The following is a 26,988-nucleotide window of genomic DNA, read 5'->3' as shown; positions in this document are numbered from 1 at the left end:
GACACTGGCAAAAGTAGAATTTTGTGACGTAAGCTTCGATCCGTCAGACTCAGTCCGACACAGAACGATGCTTACGTCACTACAGATGTTCCGCACACAAGTTCGGCACAATCTGACTACTTTTGCTAGTTATCAAAAAACTAGCAGGTACGCTCGGCACTATTCTGGCCCAGCCTACCTGGTTTTCAAACCGCCGCACCCTAACATGTACCCCGAGTCTAAACACCCCTAATCTGTCCCCTCTACACCGCCGCAACTAAATAAAGTGTTTACCCCCTAAACTGCCACTCCCGGAGCCCACCGCAAGCTATAATAAATATGTTAACCCCTAAACCGCCGCTCCCAGTCCCCACCGCAACTATAATATATGTATTAACCCCTAAACCGCCGCTACCGGACCCCGCCGCCACCTACATTATACCTATTAACCCCTATCCTGCCCCCCCTACACCACCGCCACTATAATAAATTTATTAACCCCTATCCTGCCCCCCCTACACCATCGCCACCTATAATACATTTACTAACCCCTATCCTGCCCCCCTACACCGTTGCCACCTATAATAAATTTATTAACCCCTAAACCTAAGTCTAACACTTGTCAATAGAGGCAGATATTCCTAAAACCCCAGTTGCAAAACATTTTTTCAAACATCAGAATAGATTAGATCATTTTAAATGTCAGGGTATAGAACAAGTATCCCTGGGAGTGAGAGGAGGTGATAGATATCAAGCCCTAAGTAGGAAGGACATTTTTTGGATACATACATTAAAAACAGGCTTTCCATTAGGAATAAATAAAATAAGTGATGTAAAGTTATTCATTGATAGATAAAAAGCATTATAGGTGCTTTAACTATCCTTAGGTATCACTGTACTTGACCCTTCAAATTGCAGCACTCCATATTGCCATTTATATGTTTCATTATACATAGCTCAGATAGCTCACACTTGGTGTCGATCTAAACTTGTCGTTACTTTACATTTTGAGATCATAATATAAATTGCTTGCTTCCATGTTTCCTTTAGAAATGTGAGGTCTTGGCTGAATATGTTTTTTACAGTGATATAAAGTGTGCTATTATTTGCATTTATCTTATATATAATGTTGTGCGCTTTATTCTATTTTGTTCACTGTAAGTCTTATTGTGCTTTTTTCCTCACATTTTGTAATTAAAATATCCATTATGAGCATTGATACGTAATATGTATGCCAGTTCTAGTTTTGTTGAAATTCATTAATTATTTTAAATATGTCTTTTTTAGCAATGTTTTGGACAGAGTTAGATTGTGGTATTTAACATATGTGCTACGATTTAGGCTAACTGATAGTTAACCTGTGACTCTACCTGTGATTGGCTATACCGGCAACCTACCTCTGATTAAAGCAGCTGCTGTAGGCTTAGTCTTTAGCTCTGATGAACTGCCAGTAAGGCAGGAAACGCGTCAGCTGTGGACTCTGTGATCTGTGCTGCTAACGTTTTTAATGCAAGTATAATAAATTGACTTTTAACTTTGATATCTCTCCCTGCCTGCATTTCTACTCCAATGGGATTGTGCTTTTGTTGTAAATCTAACACTAACCCTAACATCCCCCTAACTTAAATATTAATTAAATAAATCTAAATAATATTTATCTTATTAACTACATTAATCCTATTTAAAACTAAATAATTACCTTTAAAATAAACCCTAATATAGCTACAATGTAATTAATAATTATATTGTAGCTATCTTAGGATTTATTTTTATTTTACAGGCAACTTTCAATTTATTTTAACTAGGTACAATAGCTATTAAATAGTTTTTAACTATTTAATAGCTACCTAGTTAAAATAAAGAGAAATTAACCTGTAAAATCAAAACTAACCTAAGTTACATTTACGCCTAACACTACACTATACTTTAATAAATTAATCCTATTTAAAACTAAATACTTACCTGTAAAATAAACCCTAAGATAGCTATTTTAGGATTTATATTTATTTTACAGGTAACTTTGTATTTACTGATGCCATTTGACAACCTTGATGAAGGTTGTCAAATGGCATCAGCAGATGATATTTTTAGTAAATACGGGATTAATAGGACTGATTTATTTGCCTATTTTCAAATTCGGCATTTTGTTGCAGGGCAGAAGTGGCGTGTTTCGACCACAATGATCTGGGCAGATATTAAGTTATGTGTACAAAAATTTACTGCAGGAGATGCGTCGATTTCCCTGATGTATGACATTTTGATGAGTAAACAGAGTCAGCTTATTATGGAGGAGCTATGTAAGGCATGGGTCTTTATATGTCCTTCAGTAGAGCATGATTCATTTAATCAGAGTTTTGAGGCCATGTGTAAGTGTTAAGTACCAATATCTTGGAAAGAATCTCATATGAAGTTGATTAATAATTTCTATCTATCACCTTGGAAAATATCTCAATTTTATCCTTTTTCAGCTAATCTATGTCCGCGATGTGCTCATGGCAAGGCAAACTTACTTCATATGTTTTGGACATGCCCTAAGGTTAGACAATTGTGGTTGAAAATTATTTTTTGGTTCAATAAACTATACAAAGTAACAATAGCTTTAGCCGGGAGAGATATTATTTTTCTTTTCTCATCAAATGATATGATTAATTGTAATACTATTAATAGTTTAAATACAATCATATAACTGTTAGACATTGTATTTTGAAAAATTGGATAGCTAAGACCGTGCCTGGTCTAGCCATGGTCTTTAAAGTATTACAAAATCAATTAGTGTTTGAATCATATCATCTTTATGACGCTGCTGAGAAAAAAATTTAGAAATATTTGTGGAAGTGGTCTCCGGTTATTCTATCATACCCTATACCGATGCAAAAGATGATTCTTTCCCCCTTCCTATCAACAGTGAGTTTTGCGGAGTTGACGTTATTAAATGTCTTTCCGCATAGCTGGTTGGAGCGACCTAATGGGGATGGCAGGGTGGGAGTGCCGGAGTATCGATGGGGGGGAGACATGGGGGGAGGGGAGAGAGAGAATTCAATTCCCCTTTTTTTTTTCCCCTCCTTTCCTTTTTCTGTTTATGTGATATGGTCCTTTTAGTATGGTAATATTCATGCTTGATTCTTTAAGTTGGTTATAGGTTTAAGAAAAGGATACAGGAAGAGAAATCTATTGTTGTTTAAATTTTTTTTTGTAGTGCTGAAAAATGTAAGCCAGTCAGAGATTGTTCTTTTTTCTCTCTATATTAATATGTTATTTGTATTTCTCGTATTTTTTTTGTTGACATATGATGATATTGTATACAATGTAAAAAAACAATAAAAAATTATTTAAAAAAAAAAAAAAAAAAAAAAAAAGGAATAATTTAATAAAGTATAGTGTAGTGTTAGGTGTAATTGCAACTTAGGTTAGTTTTTATTTTACAGGTAAATTTCTCTTTATTTTATCTAGGTAGCTATTAAATATTTAATAACTATTTAATAGCTATTGTACCTAGTTAAAATAAATTGAAAGTTGCCTGTAAAATAAAAATAAATCCTAGGGATAGCTACAATATAATTATTATTTATATTGTAGCTATATAAGGGTTCATTTTAAAGGTAAGTATTTAGTTTTAAATAGGATTAATTAACGGCTAGATTTAGAGTTTTGTCAGTAACGACCCGCGTAGCTAACGCTGGCTTTTTTTCCCCCGCACCTTTTAAATACTGCTGGTATTGAGAGTTCACAGAATGGCTGCGTTAGGCTCCAAAAAAGGAGCGTAGAGCATAATTTACCGCCACTGCAACTCTCAATACCAGCGGTGCTTACGGACGCGGCCAGCTTCAAAAACGTACTCGTGCATGATTCCCCCATAGGAAACAATGGGGCCGTTTGAGCTGAAGAAAAAACTAACACCTGCAAAAAAGCAGCGTTCAGCTCCTAACGCAGCCCCATTGTTTCCTATGGGGAAACAGTTTCTAAGTCTGCACCTAACACCCTAACATGAACCCCGAGTCTAAACACCCCTAACCTTACACTTATTAACCCCTAATCTGCCGCCCCCGCTATCGCTGACACCTGCATATTTTTTTTAACCCCTAATCTGCTGCTCCGTACACCGCCGCAACCTACATTATACCTATGTACCCCTAATCTGCTGCCCATAACACCGCCGACCCCTATATTATATTTATTAACCCCTAATCTGCTGCCCCCAACGTCCCCTCCACCTACCTACAATTATTAACCCCTAATCTGCCGACCGGACCTCACCGCTACTATAATAAATTTATTAACCCCTAAAGCTAAGTCTAACCCTAACACCAACACCCCCCTAAGTTAAATATAATTTAAATCTAACAAAATAAATTAACTCTTATAAAATAAATTAATCCTATTTAAAGCTAAATACTTACCTGTAAAATAAACCCTTATATAGATACAATATAAATTATAATTATATTGTAGCTATTTTAGGATTTATATTTATTTTTCAGGCAACTTTGTATTTATTTTAACCAGGTACAATAGCTATTAAATAGTTAATAACTATTTAATAGCTACCTAGTTAAAATAATTACAAAATTACCTGTAAAATAAATCCTAACCTAAGTTACAATTAAACCTAACACTACACTATCAATAAATGAATTAACTAAACTACCTACAATTATCTACAATTAAACCTAACACTACACTATCAATAAATTAATTACATACAAATACCTACAAATAAATACAATTAAATAAACTAATTAAAGTACAAAAAATAAAAAAAGAACTAAGTTACAAAAAATAAAAAAATATTTACAAACATTATAAAAATATTACAACAATTTTAAGCTAATTACACCTACTCTAAGCCCCCTAATAAAATAACAAAGCCCCCCAAAATAAAAAAATGCCTTACCCTATTCTAAAATAAAAATAGAAAAGCTCTTTTACCTTACCAGCCTTTAAAAGGGCCTTTTGCGGGACATGCCCCAAAGAATTCAGCTCTTTTGCCTGTAAAAAAAACATACAATACCCCCCCAACATTACAACCCACCACCCACATACCCCTAATCTAACCCAAACCCCCCTTAAATAAACCTGATTCCATCAGCCAATCAGTATTTTCCTACCTTAATTCCGATTGGCTGATAGAATCCTATCAGCCAATCGGAATTCGAGGGACGCCATCTTGGATGACGTCCCTTAAAGGAACCTTCATTCTGTGTTAGGACGTCGGAAGAAGAGGATGGATCCGCGCCGGAGGTCTTGAAGATGGAGCCGCTTGTCGTCGGATGAAAGAAGATAGAAGATGCCGCTTGGATGAAGATGTCTACCGATCCGGATCTCCTCTTCTGCCCGGATAGGATGAAGACTTCTGCCCGATGATGGACCTCTTCAGCCGCCGCTTGGATCAAGACTTCAGCCCGATGATGGACGTCTTCAGCCCCCGCTGAATATAGGTTGCGGCGGGGTCCGGGAGTGGCGGTTTAGGGGTTAAACTATTTATTTAGTTGCGGCGAGGTCCGGGATCCGCAGGATAGGGGTTAATAAGTTTATTATAGGTGGCGGCGGTATAGGGGGAGCAGGATAGGGGTTACTAGGTATAATGTAGGTGGCGGCGGTGTCCGGGAGCGGCGGTTTAGGGGTTAATACATTTATAAGAGTTGCGGCGGGGTATAGGAGAGGCGGTTTAGGGTTTAATAACTTTATTTAGTTGCGGGGGGCTCGGTATAGGGGGTAGAACAGTATAGTTAGCGTGGGTACGTAGTGACAGCTTATCAATAAAGCTGTCAAAAACCCAAAGAGCAGCGAGATCGGATGAGTGATAACTCTCACAGTCCGCTGCTCATCGCCCCGTACTTGGTGCGTGGCTTTTTGACAGATTTTTTGATAACAGGCAAAATTTTTCAGGTCCGCGGCGGCGATGGTAGGCGAGCGTAGGCGGGCTTATTGGGCCGACGAAGGCAGGTAAAGTAGACACGTTGATAACTAGAGGCCTATGTGTGTGTGTATATATATATATATATATATATATATATATACACACACACACTCACACACATGTACAGTATATATCTATAGCGGTATATATTCATATAGATATATAGGTATAGATATATATTTTACAAAAAAATCATACACACACACACACACATATATATATATATATACAGGCAGTCCTCGGGTTACAGACATCCGACTTAAGTACAACTCGTACTTACATACAGAGAAAATAGAGCTTTATCGACAATCCTTCTTTCCAGGATAATCCAAAATACTGAAAATCCAATTGTCACAAGGACAGAAAGTGATGTGAAATTTTCTGAACAGGGGCACAGATAGCAAAACAAACGTTATCCTATGCTATCCAAAACAAAACAAAAGATGTTTGGCTAGAGTTTCACCTAAAAAAAGTGCCTGTTCCAACTTACATACAAATTCAACTTAAGAACAAACCTAAAGTCCCTATCTTGTATGTAACCCGGGGACTGCCTGTATATATATATATATATATTTAAAACTAAAAATAAAGACCATTTTTTTCTAGTGAAGAACATTGGAATTTGAAGTATTCCTAATGCCCCTTTGGCTTTAGCGCAGTTGGTCTAGTGATAACTAATAGGCATTTATTCAGCACCAAGTATTTTGCTCTCTACTTTCAACTTGTAATACCCACGCTATTTTTTTTAACTTGAAAGCAGTTAGCGCTCTAACAGGGGGGGGGGGGATGAGCGCACTGCATGTAATCTGGATCTTAGTTTTTAGGTCCCCTTTAACAGCCGATACTTAACTTGTAAATTTAACATGTATTAATGCTACTACATATAATTCAGATCAAAAAGTTTGATATGGAATTAAACAGCATTCATTATAAACTGAGTAAAGTGATAAGCAGTCATAATAAAATCATCTAATCAGTTATTAATAAAGGTTGAATTTGTTTTTTTTATCTATAAATGTAAGGTAGTAGTCTGTACTATTTAAAAAAGACAAACACATTGTCCATTAAGAAATATATATCATTCACTTATCTCATTTTTTAAGACATGTTGATTTAGCAACATTATGTGCAAGAAAGCATTCCAACCTGTCACTTTGATACAGAGTTATTACAGGTTTTGTTTTTGGCATATTTATTGCTTTCTGGAGAGTGAAATTAAATGTGTAAAAAATATTATTTTTCAGAGATCAACTTTTTGCTCTTATTTGCTTTTGTTTAAAGGGATATGAAACCCAAAAATGTAATTTCATGATTCAGATAGAGAGGCCTTTCTATCAAGCTCCGAACAAAGCTTGAAGGGCCGTGTTTCTGGCGAGTCTTCAGACTCGCAGTTATGAAGCAGCAGTCTAAAGACCGATGCTCCATAGACCTGTCCACCTACTCTGATGAGGCGAACAGGAATCGCCGGAATTCAACCCGATCGAATACGATCTGGTTGATTGACACCCCCCTGCTGGCGGCTGATTGGCTGCGAGTCTGCATGGGGCGGCGTTGCACCAGCAGCTCACAAGAGCTGCTGGTGCAATGCTGAATACGGAGAGCGTATTGCTCTCTGCATTCAGCGAGGTCTTGCGGACCGGATCCTCACTGTCGGATCAGGTCTGCAAGACCTTTAATAAATTGGCCTAAGAGCATGCAATTTTAAACAACTTTCTAATTTACTTCTATTATCAATTTGTTTCCGTTCTCTTGGTATCTTTTTTTGAAAAGAACATTTTTTGGGTTTCATATCTCTTTACAGCTACAACACAAAGAGAGCTGCTCTTTTGTTACAGACTTTAAAAGACGACTGTGCACTAGCATGATTCGTTTTGTTCGACATTCAGGGAACTCCATCCCACACAGCCTTACATGTTGGTGGCATTACGTAGAGGCGGAGTCTGGCGGCCTTTTCAATCAGCCAGTAGTCCCAAACAAAGTAGTTTTAAAAGAAAACAAGGAAAAGCTACACGTGGGCTAAAGGTGACCAATGAATCATAAACTGTGAGTACAAATTTAGTGCTGACTTAATTTTATTACTAAATGTATTACTGCTATTTAACTATTACATTTTATAAATAAAGCCAACTTGCATATTATTTGATAATCATGAAACATTGTTTCAGCTACTTTGACTTACTTTTTTAATATTTATGACTTTAACTAGGTGGCAAAAATGTACTTAAAGGGACATAAAAATGTAAAAAGAAAATACAGCATTTTATCATTGCACTGTTGTTTGCATATAACTATGAAGTCAATTATGATCTTTTAGAAAAGCTAATAGAAATGATTGATCTACAAAAATCTTTGTGGGGTTAAAAAGCAACTGTCTGAAAACTATGGCTTTCTACCACTTCAGAGGTACCACATTTATATCATTCACGAATAACTGCTCTCATGCAATTAGTTACTCAAGAGCAAGGGGTGGGGTTGCTCAAGTATGTATTCAATGATAAATGAAGGATTTCACTCCCCTATTCCCAAATGCAGTCAACCAGGTTCCCTGGCTGAGAACCTTGTCTGTCTCCAAATTGATCAAAAGCAGGGTATCTTGTTTCTAATAATAATAATTATAACCCCCCTAGATTTCAAATGGTTGATTAAAAAATAGCAATAACTTAACTTGCTAGTTATTTGTTTTTTGGTTATAAAATCAAGTGGTTGTTAAAGCAGAAAATATATATTTTATGTATTTGTCTATATAAGGCACACTCACTCTTACAAGGTAGAACAATTATTAAACACTCTCCACAGGGAAAAAAAAATATCTTCCAATGATTCACTAAAGTATGACAAAAAAAATCACCTTCATAAGATAACAAAATACTTTAATTTCTTGAAAGTAGATTTTTAAAAACAAAAATTGAAAACCTAATGGGCCATTCACACATTTCTTTAAGCTGGGATTTAAGTAAATTTTAACCTAGATAAACTGACTTTCACTAATCTTACAAAAAATGTTTGCTCAAAAATATTTTTAAAATGTCTATGAATTTACATACGTAGCTGATGAATATTTCTTTCATAAGGTGGTTAGAGTCCATTACTCCTGGGATTCAACTCCTGGTCAATAGGAGGAGGCAAAGTTTAACAAAGGCTCAGCATACAGATCTGCAAATTTAGCTTTGTAAGCACTGGTTTAACAGGCCTCAATAGTGCACACCATACTATGTGGTGCACGTCTAGTTAGTGGGCCTAGGTCTCAGTTAGCGTGTATATGGCTATGTTTTGCTCTCAGGTATAGTGCGTCCTCCCCTCTAGTTCATGACGATTTTGCATGCAGCAGTGCTTTAGTACTTGACGTGTGTGCACGCTTTGGCTTTGTTAGCTTGCACCATGGTAGCGCGCATTGGCCTTGTTAGTGGATGCAGTAATAGCTCTCATTGGCCTCTTTAGTGCACGCTTTGATAACACACCTGCTTTTTTCGTGCACACTGTGACAGCGTGCATCGGCATGTTTAGTATTCACAGTAATAGAGCGTATTAGCCTGTTTTGTCGCACTGCTTGCGTCATATTGTGTTTTCTAATTCTTCGTTAAGCCTATGTTGTGTGCATGTAAGCATGTTCTGGACTTTAATCTTGTCAAAACTTTGCAAACAAAGTTTTAGGGGGCGCTAAGGCTCAAACACAATATGTAAATACTGAAAATCTACAATTTCTCAGTCTAAGATAAAATATAAAATATCACAGTTATTCCAAATATGGAGGTCCAGTCACCTATGGTGGCTACTCTTCAAGAGGTTAGGGAGGTATCACCAGAAAAATGCTAAAATTAAAAGCATAAAGGGTGCCTCAAAGTGCAGTCTGTGTTGCAAATGTATAACAGCAATGTAAGAAATCCCAAATGGGTAACTCACACTTTTAATTGACACTATATGATTTATAGTCCATACAAGGCAAGCTGGTTATCACAGTCACCATCTGATTGACCCTCCGTTGAGCTCCTCCCAAATTCCTGTCAATCCCAAATATATAAGAGATTGGCTGCTCTGGTATAAGAGAGCAGCCAATCTTACAGAAAGGTAACTGGATAAATACAAACTTTTAATACAATCAAGTTAAAAAACAGTAATATGTGATAACCTGGCTGCAATACTTTTTTTTACTTTCAGCGCATTTAGCAAGCCATTTATAATCTGGCCATATGAAACAAAACAAAATTTATGCTACAGTATAAGCTAGCATAAGTTTCTAAATATATAATGCAGCCAAAGCTTAACTGCAAAAAGTTTTCTGTTTTAACCACCATTAACCCCTTTAATTCAGGCATAGTTTTGTTTGCAGCAAGCTCCCCCCTGGGCATTTCCAAATATGGAAGGTGCTATTCAGGCCATAGCTTCTGCAGAATTCAATCATTCACGTTCACAATAGGGGGTAGAGTCAAATGGCAGTGCACAGTATAATTCTGAAGCTTTCACAAAGCATGTGACATTATCCCCATGGAAACGAGCAAGCCTCTTGGCAACAAACAAAAGCAGTACCTGCAGTCCCTCCTCAAACCCCCTTGCATAAGTAATTATCCTCACATGCACACTTTGTTATATGATATCACAAGGTTTGAAGTAGGACACTGATAAGGGAGGTGGAGCAGGCTGCACTTGGCAATACTAAAGTGTAAGAAATTTTGCAGATTTTTGGAAATTTTATTAAAATACTTATAAGCTTTTTTTTTACACATTTTTTTCACACTTTTTTACCTCAGTTGACACTTATATAATATGCACATAACTCAAAATGTTTTATGGCACTTATTAATTGATAATTTAACTTCTGTCATAGTGGTGAAAGTCCGCAAGACCCGCTTAATTTTTTTTCTGGCAGCAGTTCTAGTTTGCACCTTATTTTCCCTGCTTTGTCCTTTCCTACCTTTCAATGTCTTCTTTTTTGGCTATAGATCAGTCTGGAATACCAGAGAGATGGGAAGGATTAAGTGCTTTTAGAGTTTTGGGAATCTTTGCCTCCTCCTAGTGAGTTGGATCCTAGAAGCAATGGCTCATGGACTCTCACTGCCATGAAATAAATTAATTTATTAGGTAAAGCATAATTATTTTTTTTATAGACAATCATGTTTAATTATTTTTTTTTATTCAAGGCTACATATTAAGACAGATAAAGTGCAGTGAGTGATTTTTTTTAATGATTATTGTTAAAAAACTCATTAAGAAATAACTAGGTAACATCAGCATTGTAGAATGAAAAAATGTTAGTACATACAATAGTGAGAAGAAAATCTTGTTTTGAATTAATTAAAATCTTCTGAAAGCTAAAAACACAGTCACATTTAAAGGGAGATATGCATAAAAAATAAATATTCATGGAACAGCTAGAACTGGAAATTTTTGTTATGAAATTTGTATTATTTGCATGATATCCTTTGTTGAAAAGTATACTTAGGTAGGCGTAAGAGCAGCAATATACTTCTGGGAGTTAGCCGGTGATTGGTTGCTAAACCCATATGCCTCTTCTCATTGGCTCACAATACGTGTTCAGCTAGCTCCCATAGTGCATTGATGCTCTGGAGATGACTTTAACTAAGTGTTTAATTTACAGGCATATTTAATTAGTAACATGCTCTAACACATTCACGTTTTTGCTTTTTGCACTTTTATATCTATTTAATAAGGCAGCATTTGCTCTGAACTATGACAGTAATTTTCCATGTTAAAGAAGGTTGCAACTTAAAGGGACATGAAACCCAAACATTTTCTTCCATGATTCAGATAGAGAATAACATTTTAAACAACTTTCCAGTTTACTTCTATTATTTAATTTGCCTCCTTCTCTTGTTATCCTTTGCTGAAAGGTTTATCTAGGCAAGCTCAGGAGCAGCAGAGAACCTAGGTTCTAGCTTTTGATTGGTGGCTGCAAATATATATATTGATTGTGATTGGCTCACCCATGTGTTTGGTTAGAAACCATTTGTGCATTGCTGCTCCTTCAACAAATGATTCCAAGAGAATGAAGCAAATTAGAAAATAGAAGTAAATTAGAAAGTTGTTTAAAATTGTATCTTCTATCTAAATCATGAAAGAAAAATGTTGGGTTTCATGTCCCTTTAATTATTCTGCCAGATAACACATATATACTTAGTATAGTTTCCACTGAAATAAGTTTAACTAGGAAAAAATATATTATGTCTGGCTTTAATTAACTCTTTCAGTGTATGTTAATGATGAGTTACAGTTTCACACTAAGGGAGATATTTATCAAAGTGTCAATCTTGATGCATTCGCCGGCGTCAATACGCTCACCAGACATTGCCAAACATTGCTGCCGTGGATCTGAATACGATCTCATTATTTATGGAAAAAGCCGTCAAAAACACTTGCTTCAAGTACGGTGCGAAGAGCATCGGACTAGTGTTAACTAACATTCATTGATGTTGCGGCTATTCAGGTTTTTCCCAACTTTATTTATATAATTTAATTACTGTCCACGAACAAGCACATATCTCTTCAGCACATTATTGTATATAATAGTGTAAATGTATTCTTTTTCTGAGCAGGACTAATTGCGAATATAGCAAGTAGTGACATATTTGGTGCAAAGTGGATAGTGAATTATTCTAATTATTTTTAATATTGTACATACATACATACATACATCAAATGTGCTTTGTTCTCTTGGTATCCCTTGTTGGAAAAGAATATGCACACATCCTACACTAGTGGGAGCTAGCCGCTAATTGTTGCCTGCACACATTTGTCTCTTGTGATGGGCTAAATAGATGTGTTCAGCTAGCTGCCAGTAGTTCAATGTTGTTCCTTCAGCAAAGGATAACAAGAGAATGAAGCAAATTTGATAATAGAAGTAAATTGGGAAGTTATCTAAAATTGTATGTTCTATACAAATCATGAAAGAATATTTTGGGGTTTCCTGTCCCTTTAAGAGCTGGGTCAGTTTTCTATCTACACCTGTCTAACCCCTCCTGATTGCAATCTATTTTTAAAAGCCACCGCTACACAGGTGTTATAAAATGGGCTGGCATATAAGATAACATTTCTTACTGAAAAAGAAATTCAAGAGAAGGAAAAAATACACTGAAAATAGCATGACAGTAAAGAGGTGATTTTAATTTCTGAATCATGACAGTTTACAGTTAGGTGGGCTATCCCTTTGAGCTATCAGTTTAAGATTATATTGAATCAAACATCAATTCGAATTTTAAAATCCTTGTCTAAAATATTACACTGTGTGTCCTAATGTCAGCATCAATGTTTATTTTTAATACTAATTTCATATACATACTTTCAAAGTATAATACACAATGTAACAAATAATACTTACAAGTTCTGATGAGTGATCAATGACACAAGTATCGAGCAATTTGATTCGTTAGTGATAGTTTATAATGTGTATTTGATTCAGATTGGCTGATGTCATATATCATGTGATTATGCATATTCCAATCAAAAGTGGTGGAAAAATTCACTAGTGTGTGGGTTATTTAGGAGTTTGCGTCATAATTGGTGCGAAAAGTGTTGGAGAGTGAGACTTGTATTACATGGCTTAAACATGGTGCACATAGATTTTTCAAACAAATAAAAAGGAAGTTAGCTATATTATGTTGTGTATTTCATTTTTATCTGTATATCTATTAGTGTGACAAGTTTGGGGCAAAACTTTGCACCAAATATGTAGAAATATTGTCCCCTTGCTTTGTATTGAGAGACAAAGTTGTAGCATAATCCATAAGTAGTTATTTTAATTTTCATCCCTATATCTACTACTGCACCAAATGTGGAGCAATAATATTGTTTGATTTACATTATTTAATCATTTTTGTAATTGAGTTTTATTAGGTGATATGCTTCATTCTCTTGCAGCATCGAACATAAGATTTCATTGTTTTCAGTTTCCCATTGAGTTCTATGGCATCCGTGACCTCAAGGGTGGCGGATTGAAAACTAGGTGCTCTGCGTTGGATAAGACGTGAGTGTAATTATTGAATTTTTGATAACTTTGTGAGAGCTTCAAATAGTATCGAATAGGATGGCGAATGAACAGGATTACGCTCAAATTCCACGGGTTTTCAACTCGCATCGTTCTGTGTCGAATTGAGACTGGCAGATCGTATGTTACGTTACAAATGTAAAATTATTCCGATCTTAAGGCTTTGATAACTACGGCGCATCAATCTCGTGACAACTGCAATGCAGAATTCAAGCGCATTTTCAGTTTACGCTTTGATAAATAGGCCCCTAACTCACAGCATTCAAATTTTTAGGGCCAGATTACGAGGGGAGCGCTATTTAACACTTACACTCATGCATTAACTGCGCTAGAAGTAAGCTAGAAATAAGCTTTTTGCTCTCATCCAGCTGCGCTCGTATAAAGACTTGAAATTAAACTGTTTTCAGTCTCGTGCTAACCCAACGAGCACAAAAAGCAGAACTTAGAATATTTTATGTGCTTTCATGTATTTCCCCAAAGAAGTCAAAGGAGAAAAAAAAATATGGAAGAAAAACTTAACACCCTACTCTTGCGCAAACACGATTGCATATTCTAATGTGCGCTAACTTGACATGAAAATATGAATATTTTACATTCCAATGTTCTTCACATATAATTATATGTTTTATTTATTCATAAATAAATATTTCTACAAATATCTGATAGTATTTTGGTACAATACATATAGTAGTGAGTGTACAGCCTGTATAACAGTGTAAATTTGCTGTCTCCTCTAAATAACTCAACACACAGCCATTCATGTCTAAACCGTTGGCAACAAAAGTGACTACACCCCTAAGTGGAAATGTCCAAATTGGGCCCAAAGTGTCAATATTTTATCTGGCCACCATTATTTTCCAGCACTGCCTTAACGATCTTGGGCATGGAGTTCACCAGAGCTTCACAGGTTGCCACTGGAGTCCTCTTCCACTCCTCCGTGACAACATCACGGAGCTAGTGGATGTTAGAGACCTTGCGCTCCCCCACATTCCGTTTGAAGATGCCCCACAAATGCTCAATAGTGTTTAGATCTGGAGACATGCTTGGCCAGTCCATCACCTTTACCCTCAGCTTCTTTTACAAGGCAGTGGTCATCTTGGAGGTGTGTTTGGGGTTGTTATCATGTTGGCATACTGCTCTGCAGCCCAGTCTCCGAAGGGAGGGGATCATGCTCTGCTTCATTATGTCACAGTACATGTTGGGATTCATGGTTCCCTCAATAAACTGTAGCTCCCCAGTGCCGGCAGCACTCATGCAGGCCCAGACCATGACACTCCCACCACCATGCTTGACTGTAGGCAAGACACACTTGTAACATAACATAGTAACATAGTAGATAAGGTTGAAAAAAGACTAAAGTCCATCGAGTTCAACCTATGCAAATCTAAAATACTTACAAGAAGCTCCAGTTAAGCTTAAATAACCCCACTAAAAGGTGACTCATTTAATACTAGCAATCATATCCATGAATTTTGTTTATATACAGAAATGTATCCAGACTATTTTTAAATGTATCTAGGGTATTTGTATTCACTACCTCCTTTGGAAATGAGTTTCACAATTTTATTGCTCTTACAGTGAAAAAATGTTTCCGTTGCAGGAGATTAAATCTCCTTTCCTCCAACCTTAAATTGTGACCTCTTGTCAGAAACAATTTTCTTGGAATAAACAGAGCTTCTGCCATCACTGAATATGGGCCTTGAATATATTTATATAAAGTAATCATGTCACCTCTCAAGCGCCTTTTTTCTAAAGAAAACAGGCCCAGTTTGGCTAGCCTCTCCTCATAGGTTAATTTCTCCAGTCCCCTTATTAGCTTTGTGGCCCTTCTCTGAACTTTTTCTAGTTCTGCAATATCTTTTTTTGGGATCAGTCCCCAGAACTGCACTCCATACTCAAGGTGAGGTCTTACCAGGGCTTTATATAGTGACAGAATTATGCTTTCCTCCCTTGAATCAATGCCTCTTTTAATACATGTTAGTATCTTATTAGTCTTTGAAGCCGCTGCCCTGCATTGTGCACCCATCTTTAGCTTGTTATCTATTACTACTCCCAAATCCCTGTCCTCCTCTGTTTGGCTAAATCTTGTCCCATTTAAAAAATACGTTGCCTGCTTATTTTTACTTCCAAAATGTAGAACCTTGCATTTTTCCGTATTAAATCTCATTTTCCATTTACTTGCCCATACTTCTAATTTTTGCAGATCCCTTTGTAATGAAAGTTCATCCTGCTCTGACCTAATAACCTTTCTTAACTTAGTATCATCTGCAAAAATAGAGATGTCACTATTTAATCCTTGCTCCAAGTCATTTATAAAAAATATTAAAAAGAATGGGGCCCAGTACTGATCCCTGGGGGACTCCACTGATTACCTTTGTCCAATCTGAGTATGATCCATTTACTACTACTCGATGCTCCCTATCTTTTATCCAGTTATTTATTCATGAGCTAACATCTTCAGCTATTCCCAGTCCCTTAATTTTGTGCATTAATCTCTCATGTGGTACTGTATCAAATGCCTTTGCCAAATCTAAGTATATCACATCAACTGATCCCCCTTTATCTATATTTTTACTTACTTCCTCGTAGAATCTAATTAGATTAGTTTGACATGATCTATTTCTCCTAAAACCATGCTGATTAGAACTCATAATCGTGTTTACACAAATATGCTCATCAATATAATCCCTTATAATCCCTTCAAGTATCTTCCCCACTATTGATGTCAGACTAACTGGTCTATAGCTTCCTGGATCATCCCTGCTTCCCTTTTTGAAGAGTGGCACCACATCAGCTTTACGCCAATCCTGGGGTACCATGTCTGAGGATAATGGGGGTAGTTATCAAGCCGTCTACTTTTCTGGCTTCGCGGGCCCAATACGCCCGCCTAAGCTCACCTCACATCGCCGCCGCAGACATGGAAAAATACGCCTAAGTTATCAAATAAAGCTGTCAAAAAGCCGCGGGGCGATGAGCAGCGGACTGTGAGAGTTATCACTCATCCAATCTCGCTGCTCTTCGGCTTTTTCCCAGCTTTATTGCTAGCCTGTCACTAAGCACTCACACTATACTATACTGTTCTACCCCCTATACCGGCGCCCCCGGAGCCCCCCGCAACTAAATAAAGTTACTAACCCCTAAACCGCCGCTCCTAGACCCTGCCGCAACTCTGATAAATGTATTAACCCCTAAACCGCCGCTCCTAGACCCTGCCGCAACTCTTATAAATGTATTAACCCCTAAACCGCCGCTCCTAGACCCTGCCGCAACTATTATAAATGTATTAACCCCTAAACCGCCACTCCTAGACCCTGCCGCAACTCTTATAAATGTATTAACCCCTAAACCGCCGCTCCTAGACACTGCCGCAACTCTTATAAATGTATTAACCCCTAAACCGCCGCTCCCGGACACCGCTGCCACCTACAGTATACCTAGTAACCCCTATCCTGCCCCCCCTACACCGTCGCCCTCTATTATAAAATTATTAACCACTATCCTGCTGATCCCGCACCTCTCCGCAACTAAATAAATAGTTTAACCCATAAACCGCCGCTCCCTGAACCCGCCGCAACCTATATTAAACCTATTAACCCCTATCCTGCCCCCCCTACACCGTCGCCACCTATAATAAATTTATTAACCCCTAATCTGCCCCCCACTACACCGCCGCCACTGTAATAAAATTATTAACCCCTAAACCTAAGTCTAACCCTAACCCTAATGCCCCCCTAACTTAAATATTAATTAAATAAATCTAAATAAATTAACTCTTATTAACTAAATGAATCCTATTTAAAACTAAATACTTACCTTTAAAATAAACCCTAATATAGCTACAATATAAATAATAATTATATTCTAGCTATCTTAGGATTTATTTTTTTTTTTTTTTTTTGTTTAAATAATTTTTATTAGAATAGGGTTCACTAGGTTACAACAAATCAAAATGTAAATTCTTGACATCGTAAATATGTAAGCAATAATACAGTAATATCAGAATAAGCATTGTCAAACAACAGTAAACCAGTGGCCCAGCTTTTTTGTGGGTGGCGAGGGGGGGGGGAGGTAGGATATAAGAGGGATAAACAAAGAGGGAAGTATAAAGACTGTTAGGAGAGGAAGGGGGAGAAAGGGGAGACATTCTGAGTTCAATGTGTTGAGCTGGTACTGCACATCTTAGTGATTTTCTCAAGGTGGTTTATGGGGATCGGAATGTGCACTCAAGGGAGCAGGAATCTGGGGTAGGGGAGGGGAGAGAATCAGGTCATACACTGACAAGTTTGTACATGTAGAATCAATAGCTTAAAGTGATGGTTTTATGTTCTTAACTAACAGCCAATAGTTTGCGTGTTTGCTTTTAAATGTTTAATTATTAGTACTTGGTTTTTTAAACCCAGTAAACGATTCAGAGTGGTTTTCTATTGGTTCCTATACTGCTCTAAGGGGTACTATGAGGCCTTTGCTCCCAGATAAATTGTACATTAGTTATCATCTCTTGTTTACCTAGGTAGCAGTAGTGCATTTTTTCTAGGAGTATCACATGATTAACCTCAGCTATCCATTGGGCTATTGTGGGAATTTCTGTTGATTTCCAAAGCCTAGGAATTAGTCTCTTGGCACATGTCAGCATTATTAAGAAGAGCTTTTTTCTATAGGCGCAAGGGAGTTTTGGAGTATGGTTAAGGAGAATGATGTGAGGGTTTAGTGTGATTTCTATGTTTAATGTTTCGTTCATCAGTTTAGCCACTTGTTGCCAAAATATGGTTAGGCTCGAGCAGGACCACCAGATATGTGTCATGGTGCCCGCCTCACCACATCTTCTCCAACAGCTAGAAGAGGCCGTCGGGTAAATAACCCGCAGGCGGTGTGGGGTCAGATACCAGCGGGCCATGATTTTGTAATTTAGTTCTGATAACAAGAGGGAGGTTGAAGAGGCGTGTATGTTACGGAAACAACGTTGCAAATCTTCATCGTCTAGGTCATATGGTATCTCCTCAGACCACCTAACTAGGTAGGAAGGGCGTGTCACAGGAAATTTATTCCTAAGGATTTTATATGCTATGGACAGGTGTGCTCTCATGATGACAGGATTGGTACATAGTTGCTCAAATGCGGTTAGTGGTCTAAGGATATCTTTCTTGTGTGGGTTGTTGTGTATAGCATGCCTAATTTGCAGGTATGCATACCAGCTATGAAAGGGGGGCCCTAGTTCTTCAGCTAGTACAGTTCTGTCTTTTATGCCCATTGGGCCTACAAAAATGTATAGAGGAAGGTTCTGCAAGTGTCTTACTGGATTAGTGTGAGTAAATCTACTGTGTTGTAGAAACAAATGATTGTGAAGTAGTGGGGTAAGTGGAGAAATTACGATCGATATACCTTTGGTATGCGATATGATATAGTCCCACACTTCGAGTGTAGCTCTAATGTAGTCATTACGCTGCGCCAAATGTGGTCTAGTGGCTTTAGGGAGCCAGGGTAAATCTCTCATGTGTCTGGTCTGTGTTAAGTGCCCCTCTATCTGTACCCATAATTTTGCTGGAAGTGCGTGATTCCAAGAGATGATCCTTGCTAAATGTGCTGCTCTGTAGTAGTTGGTGATATTAGGAACATTGAGACCCCCGTCCTCTTTGCTAAGGTATAATGTGTTCTGTGTCACTCTTGGGCGTTTGTACGACCAGATAAATGAATTAATTAGCTTTTGTTGTGTCTTGAGGTATGAGTTTGGGAGAGCCAGTGGAAGTGTTTGGAAGATATATAGGTATTTAGGAATGATCATCATTTTAACTGTGTTAATTCTTCCAAACCAGGAAAAATGTCCCTGTGAATGCCACTTTTCCAGTAAGTTCTTGGTGCGCGATTGGAGTGCGAGGAAATTGTCTGTAAAAAGCTTGTCAGTATCATATGATATAGCTAATCCTAAGTATTGAAGTTTATCAGTTATGCTAAACCTTCCTATGTGCGCTAAATTTTCAACTTCTTGTGATGTTAAGTTGATCGGCATAAGGCCATATTTATCCATATTAATACTAAAGTTAGAGATTTGTTTATAGTTCTCCAATGTATCGAGAAGTGCTGGAAGTGTGGTCGACGGTGATTTTAAAGTGAAAATCACATCATCCGCGAACAAGAGGCATTTCTGGTCTATATCGCCTAGTTTTATGCCTTGGATATGTGGGTTATTTCTCACTTGTATTGCTAAAATCTCTACTGTTAATGCAAATAGCAAGGGTGAAAGTGGGCACCCCTGCCTTGTGCCATTCGATATAGGGAACGATTGGGAGGTGACGTCATTAATCTTAACTCTAGCGCTTGGGTTATGATATAGGGCCTGTATTCTATTAATGAACGTTTCGGAAAAGCCAAACTTCGACAGGGCGGCCCACATGAATTGCCAGTCCACCCTGTCGAAAGCCTTCTCCGCGTCAGTGGACAGTAGGAACATCGGGGTATGGTTGTCACGGGCGAATTGTAACGTATGGAGCAGTCTTGTAGAGTTATCTTTGGCCTCCCGTCCTCTAATGAAGCCCACCTGGTCCGGATGAACTATTTTAGGCAATATTGTATTTATGCGGTTCGCTAGGATTTTGGCATATATCTTCATATCTATATTAATGAGTGATATTGGTCTATAGTTGCCTACAATATCTGTAGCTTTATTTGGTTTCGGGATCACAGTTATTAATGCCTCTAATAAAGTGCTAGGGAAAACTGTACCTTGGTCTATGTCTGAGAATAGTGAGCAGAGATGAGGGCTTACTTGCTCTTGGAGGAGTTGGTATAAATTTGCGGTGATGCCATCCGGACCAGGGGACTTCCCCCCAGGTAGTGATTTGATTACCAGGATAACTTCTTTTAATGTAATAGGGGAATCTAATATTTGCCTGTCGTCATCTGTAAGGGCGGGCGTAGGAATGATCGCTAAGAAGGAGTTCAGCTTGTGTTGTACATCTAGCTCTGAGTCTTTTGTTATATTGTATAGGTTTGTGTAGTAGGAAATAAACTGGTTTGTGATCTCCTCAATTTTAGAAGTGTGTTTATCCGATTCTACTTTAAGAGATTTGATAAAAGTGGAGTATTTCTGCTTTTTAAGTGACCTGGCTAGCATTCGGCCTGCCTTATTGCTGTCCGCAAAAAATCTAGATTTAGTTGTGAGGGCTCTCATATGTGCTCTTTGTGTTAGAAATTTGTTTAGGTTTTCTCTTGCTTCATTTAAGTCAGCTAGCTTAGCGGTGGACTTTGGATCAGCTTTATGCAAAGTTTCTTGCACGGTCAATGCAGAGGTTAGCGCGGAAAATTGAGTCGTATATAATTTCTTCTGCTTGGCATTGTGTTTTATTAGGATGCCACGTATGTAGCATTTGTATGCCTCCCAGTTGTTCGCGGACGACGTGTCCTCTGGTTTGTTCAGGGAGAAGAACTCCTCTGATGTCGCTCTGAGCTCATCTACAATCTCCTGGCTAGTAAGCAAGGAGTCATTAAGTCTCCAATTTAATGTGTTGCGAGTCCTACCTGTCCATTGGAATGTTGTGATAACCATACTATGGTCGGACCAAGTTGTGTGGGTTATTTTGGAGTGTATCATGTTCGAAAGGAGAGCTTGACTACTCAGAATGTAATCTAGTCGAGAATATGAGTGTTGGGGGTGGGAAAAAAAGGTATAGTCCCTCTTGGTTGGGTGTGCTATTCTCCAGGTATCAAAGAGGTTTATGGATTGTAGGGCCGTATAGTTGTTCCTTAGGGTGTTTTTACGTAAGTATGATCTTCCTGTTGAGGTGTCTAATGCAGGTTGCATGGGGAAGTTGAAGTCTCCTCCAAGTATAATCGGGCCCTTAGCATTGTCTATAAGAATGTTTATTACTGATTTATAAAAGTGAATGGTAGGTTTGTTTGGGGCGTATATGTTGGCAAAAGTTACCGGGGTTCCGTAGCAAAGTCCTACCAGGACAAGTATCCTGCCTTCCTTATCTACGTACCGCTGCAAGAGTTCAAAGGGAGTATTGCGTCTAAATGAGATGCACACTCCATTTTTTCTATTTGGGCCTGAGTTACAATAGTGTTGGTCAAAGTATCTCTTGGATAAGGTGGGTTCTTTGTGTCTAGTGAAATGGGTTTCTTGGGTCATTACTATGTCTATTTTCCTTTTGTAAAAGTCATGGAAAGCTATGGAGCGTTTCTCAGCCGAGAGGAACCCCTTAACATTTTGAGTTGCAATTTGGAGTGTGCCCACTCTGTTGTTAAGCATTTGGGCCATATCGTGGTAAGAACAATGTACTATGATACTAAAAAGGAGTTAATCTAGTCTGGTCAGTGTATTGGCTTGAGTTAGAGCAATAAAGGTGTGCTGTATAAGAGTGTGGGTAATGGTAAAAGGGGTGTAGGGGGAAAGACAGCTGTGGGAGAGTTCGGGATTGAAATACAAAAGAAATGAGGGGAGTCTAGGGGGTGGAAATGCTGGGGTAGAACCTGCAGTTCAGAGTCCGCAATCTGAGCTCCAAAGTGCAGGGATTAACAATTAAGGTCTGCGGTTGTAAGTTCTAAGTTGGGGGCTTTTTTACAGACCGGGTGTCTAGATGTTTTTATTAAAGTTCGGTAATGCGGCTATTGCTTAGTGGGGAGTATTTAGCTTAACGTGAAGCTAGCTAGTGCAGTATTTTAATCATAGCCCTCTGACGCTTTTTGGGTACTGTAGGGGAGTGGGACGTCATAATGACGTATCTTGCTCCGTAGGGCAAAGAGAACAATTTTAAGATGTTTGGTTATATATAATTAGTGCATAGAGGATTATAATAACAGATATAACAGTTAGGTGATTATAGCAAACAAGGGCAACAACAATATAACAGAGTGAGATAACAACGTCTCCTTAGTGAAAACTTTTGTTTTTTTCCCTTTTTTTTTGTTTTTTAAAAAAACTAGAATTCTATAAGTAGAAAAACATGTAATAATTCAACATAAGAGAACCAACATTCAATTCAGACCCCATTATTAAATAATACATTTATACCATGTGAGGGATCTAAATGTTAAGGCAGATTAGTTGGGTCTAAGATCATTTTAAGAACTACTTAACTGTGGTGGATATCTATATGAGCTAGGCTAGTAGGCTAATAGGTCGCCCTTCCAGCAGCTGTATATATACTCGGCCTAGGGACTCTATATATACATAAAAGTCTCTTATTGGGCAGTTCAGCCTTTCATGTCATAAGAGCAGCATGGCTAGAAGCACAAATGGGTAATCAAAAGTACTTATCCAATTGAGTCTGTGTCCATTATATCAGCCTCCGTCTGTAGTAGTTGTCTTCTTTTGTTCTGTTTATTTAGCGGGTCAGGGTTTGGGCGCCTTTGTGATTTAGGGCTGCCCTGAATTTTCTGATTTTCTTTTTGTGAATGGGGGTCTGCTGTAGGGGGCTGTGGAATGTTCATCATGTTGCAGAATCTGTTTATTTCTGATATAGAGGTACACTCTATCTTCTTGCCATTCTTCATTGATATTACTGACGTGGGGAAACCCCATCTGTAAGGGATACGCAGTGATCTTAAATGGGATGTAAGAATTTGAAAGTCCCTTCGTTTTTGTAATGTTCTCACTGATAGGTCTTGGTAAACCTGGATTTTGTGGCCCTGGAAACTTATAGCTTGTCGTTTTCTAGTTACGTTGTAGAGCTCTTCTTTTTGTCTGTAGTTCTGAAAATGCACTACAATGTCTCTAGGCGGGGAGTCATCTGGGGGTTTCGGACGAAGAGCACGGTGTGCTCGATCAAGTGGGATAATGGAATCTTCTGAGGTCTCCTCTCCCAATATCTCTGCAAACAGGGCCTGTAGATAATCTTGGAGTTCGTTGTTTAGTACTGACTCTGGGACCCCTCTAAAGCGCAAATTACCTCTTCTTGAACGATTTTCCAAATCGTCAATTTTGTCTTCTAGTTCATTTATGTGTTGGGAATGATGTGTTTGATGTGCTGCAATTTTTGCTATTTTTTGCGCCATCACATATTCGTGCTCCTCTAATGAGTCGACTCTGTGGCCAAGATCATTTATTTCCTTCTTCAAGTCAGCGCATTCGTCTCTGATGCACGACTTTACTTGCTCGATCAGGGCCACTATAGCCTTGTAAGTAATAGGGGGGTCATTTTCTAGCTCTTGCTCTGTAGGTGGTAAGCAGACAGGGGCAACCAAGGTGTCAATTTGATCGCTAGTGGTGGGAGTTTGTGGTGCGTTCACTGCTGTTTTTTGTACTGTCTGATCCATTTGTTTAAAGAACTCATGTACCGCTCCCTGAGTGACCTGTGAAGGTTTAAGAGCCTTATCCTGCCTGGTGTTTTTCCTTTGCGACATGTTGTCTTGCTGTTGTTTGTGAAAAGTCCTCTCTAAGCGGCCAGAGACCTCTATACCCCCCGGGGAATTTACCCTCACAGGGTGATCACGGAGAAGGAGAGCTGGGTATGACCCGTCACCACACCGTGTGACGGGAAAAGGAGTGGGGGTACAGGGTATAGATAGATACGTGGCCAACTCTAATAAGGCCTAGAAGGCTGCAAGAATCTGTTTTAGAACCATTCTATAAGTTAGGCAGAGACCTTGTGAGAAGAGGTGTTTCTTGCTTATTGCGTGACTGAAAGCAAGCAGATTCCAGACACTGTAGTGTTTCAAGATGATTCGGTCGGTGTCGGTATTAAGTGTATCTCCTTATGTAGCTTTAGTAGTGTGCTAACATAGTCCCAGTGTAACTATTGCGCCATTTTACTTCGATCAGTCACTTTCAATTCGCCCAGAAAAAGTTTCTGCTATGCAGGTCTAAGCACTCCTCTAGCTTGGTGAAATGTCTCTACCAGTAAGGCAATGTGGTATTCACAGTGGGCCCATGTGTTCATGTAAACAGAGCGTTTCTTATCCCCATAAACTTTATGTATGTTGCATATTTTACATACGTTACCGCCACCGGTAGTCTCCGTGCATCAGCGATGTGTCATAGCTATCTCCTTGGGAGACTGTGAGTCTGCTGCCTGCTGCCGATAGTGACCCCGTCTAGGGGATGAAAAGCTTGTGAGTTCAGCTCGGAATCATCCGCAGGCATGCACAGTAGTTCAGCTTGTGTCCCACGTGGCAAGTGTCATGCTCTCCGTGTTGGGCCGCAGTTCCTTCTGGTTGTGCCGGGGTTCAGTGTTTTACTCAGCTGTTTGAAGGGTCACGCTGCGATGTCGGCAGAGGGTTCCGACTAAATTCTCCGTTGTGTTCTTGTCGAATAAAGCATTTTGTGCCGCTTTTAGTGTCGAAGGCACCCAGTCTGTACACGGAGCCTCAGTGCAGTGCGGCCATCTTAGTCGGCCGTTCGCTCCGCCCTCCTTAGGATTTATTTTTATTTTACAGGTACCTTTAAATTTATTTTAACCAGGTACAATAGCTATTAAATAGTTATTAACTATTTAATAGCTTACCTAGCTAAAATAAAGAGAAATGTACCTGTTAAATAAATCCTAACCTAAGTTACAATTACACCTAACACTACACTATACTTTAATAAATTATTCCTATTTAAAAATAAATACTTACCTGTAAAATAAACCCTAAGATAGCTACAATATAATTAATAATTATATTGTAGCTATCTTAGGATTTATATTTATTTTACAGGTAACTTTGTATTTATTTTAGCTAGTTAGAATAGTTATTAAATAGTTATTAACTATTTAATAACTACCTAGCTAAAAGAAATACAAAATTACCTGTAAAATAAATCCTAACCTAAGTTACAATTAAACCTAATACTACACTATCATTAAATTAATTAAATAAACTACCTACAAATAACTACAATTAAATACAATTACATAAACTAACTAAAGTACAAAAAATAAAAAAAGCTAAGTTACAAAAAATAAAAAAATAAGTTACAAACATGTTAAAAATATTACAACAATTTTAAGCTACTTACACCTAATCTAAGCCCCCTAATAAAATAACAAACCCCCTCAAAATAAAAAAATGCCGTACCCTATTCTAAATTAAATAAATTTCAAAGCTCTTTTACCTTACCAGCCCTTAAAAGGGCCATTTGTGGGGGCATGCCCCAAAGAAAACAGCTCTTTTGCCTGTAAAAGAAAAATACAACCCCCCCCAACATTAAAACCCACCACCCACATACCCCTAATCTAACCCAAACCCCCCTTACAAAAACCTAACACTAATCCCCTGAAGATCATCCTACCTTTAGTTGTCTTCACTCAGCCGAGCCACCGATGGAACCGAAGTGGACATCCGGAGCGGAAGAAGTTAATACTCCAAGCGCGCTGAAGAAATCTTCCATCCGATGAAGTCATCATCCAGGCGGCGCTGAAGAAAAGTCTTCGATCCGGCCGATGTCATCTTCAAAGAGGCGCTGAAGAGGTCTTCTATCCGGGCGAAGTCATCTTCCAAGCTGGGTCTTGAATCTTCCTTCCGCCGACGCGGAACCACCTTCTTCACCGACAGACTACGACGAATGACGGCTCCTTTAAGGGACGTCATCCAAGATGGCGTCCCCTCAATTCCTATTGGCTGATAGGATTCTATCAGCCAATCGGAATTAAGGTAGGAAAAATCTGATTGGCTGATGGAATCAGCCAATCAGATTGAGCTCGCATTCTATTGGCTGTTCCGATCAGCCAATAGAATGCGAGCTCAATCTGATTGGCTGATTGGATCAGCCAATCGGATTGAACTTGAATCTGATTGGCTGATTCCATCAGCCAATCAGAATTTTCCTACCTTAATTCCGATTGGCTGATAGAATCCTATCAGCCAATCGGAATTGAGGGGACGCCATCTTGGATGACGTCCCTTAAAGGAGCCGTCATTCGTTGTAGTCCGTCGGTGAAGAAGGTGGTTCCGCGTCGGCGGAAGGAAGATTCAAGACCCGGCTTGGAAGATGACTTCGCCCGGATAGAAGATCTCTTCAGCGCCTCTTTGAAGATGACATCGGCCGGATCGAAGACTTTTCTTCAGCGCCGCCTGGATGATGACTTCATCGGATGGAAGATTTCTTCAGCGCCGCTTGGAGGATTAACTTCTTCTGCTCCGGATGTCCTCTTCAGTTCCATCGGTGGCTCGGCTGAGT

Source organism: Bombina bombina, chromosome 4, assembly GCF_027579735.1.
Source record: "Bombina bombina isolate aBomBom1 chromosome 4, aBomBom1.pri, whole genome shotgun sequence".
NCBI classification, from domain to species: Eukaryota; Metazoa; Chordata; class Amphibia; order Anura; family Bombinatoridae; genus Bombina; species Bombina bombina.
Note: the sequence above shows the minus strand (reverse complement) of the source record.